This window comes from Sardina pilchardus, chromosome 22 (genome assembly GCF_963854185.1).
Source record: "Sardina pilchardus chromosome 22, fSarPil1.1, whole genome shotgun sequence".
Lineage (NCBI taxonomy): Eukaryota > Metazoa > Chordata > Actinopteri > Clupeiformes > Clupeidae > Sardina > Sardina pilchardus.
Window position 1 is genome coordinate 594474 of NC_085015.1, and position 2500 is coordinate 596973.

The 2500-nt window shown below is 45.0% G+C and overlaps 1 protein-coding gene across 1 annotated transcript in view; it reads left to right on the forward strand.

The window, feature by feature from the left end:
• The first annotated feature begins 2263 nt into the window (after nt 1-2263).
• Nucleotides 2264-2500, forward strand: part of sgf29 (SAGA complex associated factor 29) — an 8844-nt gene continuing 8607 nt past the window's right edge. Inside the window, exon 1 of the mRNA XM_062526674.1 lies at nt 2264-2361. The gene's annotated coding sequence lies outside the window, so the exon portion shown is untranslated. The remainder of the gene's footprint in view (nt 2362-2500) is intronic.

Here is a 2500-nt window from a genome sequence, read left to right on the forward strand (position 1 = left end):
TCTGCCTTGTACAGAACTGCTCGGCAGCCTGGAGACCAAGGCCGAAATCTTCGCATGGATTTGGGGACTATATCATTACAGTAAAAAATCAAAAAAGTAATCAAAAAGTAATTAGTTACGTTACTCAGATAAAGTCATTCAAATAGTTACACTACTATTACATTTTAAACAGAGTAACTTGTAACTGTAACACATTACATTTCTAAAGTAACTTTTGGGGCAGCCGTGGCCTACTGGTTAGGGCTTGGGGCAACCGGAGGGTTGCCGGTTCGATCCCCGACCAGTCCACCACGGCTGAAGTGCCTTGAGCAAGGCACCTAACCCCTCACTGCTCCCCGAGCGCCGCTGGTTGGGCAGGCAGCTCACTGCTCTGGGTTAGTGTGTGATTCACCTCACTGTGTGTTCACTGTGTGCTGTGTGTGTTCACTAATTTGGTTAAATTGGGTTAAATGCAGAGAAACGAATTTCCCTCACGGGATCAAAAAAGTATTCTATTCCAACACTGTCTGGTAGTGAATGTTTTCAGACACACGTGCAGGTGCGCGCACACACACACACACACACACACACACGTGGTTTTATCTTTGTGTCTGGCTGTGTTAAGGAGATCATGCTCAAGGCTACCAGTCCTCTTTATCAATAGCCTACATTCATACTGACACACACACACACATGCATAGAAGTCGTCTTTATCAATTCTAGATTCTTTACCCTGGTACATACAATCAGCTTATCAGGGGAAAAGAAACATTCAGTCAACCCAAATAATTTCCAACCCACACTCGTGCACACACACACACACACACCAGACAAAGTACACAACTGGTGTATTGTAATGGTCATTATGTACTGTCATGGCATATATGCTTATTATGTCAGTAACAGGGTTCCGTTTGTTCAAAGTCAAACCGTTACTTCCTTCAGAAGTAATGTGCAGTATACGGTGTACACACACACACACACACACACACACACACACACACACACACACACACGCACACACACACACACACACACACACACACACACACACACACACACAGAGATGACCTTTAAATGGGTGTTGTGACTCCAAACAGACATGATGAGTCAGGACTAAACTAGCTCACCTGGGCAACACACACACACACATGAGTTAGGACCATAGACTGTAAAAAGGGTTAGGACTAAATCAGCTCACCTGGGCAACACACACACATGAGGACTAAACCAGCTCACTTGGGCAAGACACACACACACACACACACACACACACACACACACACACACACACACACACACACACACACACACACACACACACACACCGGCACAGAAGCAAGCACATGGAATAAACATAATACACACTAGAACAGAGAGACACACCATAAGTCAGGACTACTCAACAGGTGTGTGTGTGTGTGTGTGTGTGTGTGTGTGTGTGTGTGTGTGTGTGTGTGTGTGTGTGTGTGTGTGTGTGTGTGTGTACTATACGTTAATACTATACATTCTTGTGTCATGTGGGCATTAATGCTATACATTCTCCATGTCAAGGTCGCTCCCTTTTCTGCCAAGCAATATCTTAGATTAGATTACTAGAGTAGGTTCACTTTATTGTCCTTTATCAGTGTGTGTGTGTGTGTGTGTGTGTGTGTGTGTTCCAGTCAGAGTGTTTCCATTGTGACCACTGTGGCATTTCTGATTAACTACAGCAACAGTAGCCTAAACTAGACTCTTCCTCACACACATTATTCTAATCTCTCAAGCATGAGCCAAAAGGGATATTTCAGACATTCACATCAGCAACATTAACCTACTTTTCCTAGCCTGGAAAACCAGCGCCAACTGCTGGACGGCAAAATGTTTTGCCTGCATTTGGGTCTGGCCTCGGACCACTGAACATTTTGAAAACACTGCCCTGAATCTGGCAGATGGCAACTAAACCAATCACAACGCAGAGATGTGTTTTGAATCAACGCGGGCGGGGCAGAGGGCTCTGGGGCGGGGTTTTGATGGAGCGTTGTCCTATAGGCACAGACACGGTTTGAAAGACAACGGGTTGTGCTCATCAACAATGTTCCGTTGTATCCATTCATCGAGGCCAGACTAAATTAGACATCCAATCCATTTAGGCTGGTTTATCAGGCTATACTTTTCCTGGAGTCCGCACTGATAACGCTTTGGGTAAAAGTCTCGGCGCATTGACGCCATCTACAGGCGTGTTCGGGAAGTTCTTAATCGTTCCTGAGTGTGATGGTCCTACTTGTCCCTTCCCAACACCCGTAGCGAGACCTATGGGCTAGCTGGCTAAATAGTTAGCTCATTAGCTAGCGATCATTGTTGACGTCTTTTAAGTTGAATGAGAAATCCCTCATCACAATAGTGAGTACCGAATGGAAGCGATGCTACATATTTACAGAGCAAGTGTCGCTATCCATAATGCATGGACACAATGTGAAGAAATCGTACCGTATTTTCCTGCCTAACGTTACCAACATGCTAGCACCTCCTTCTTAACATA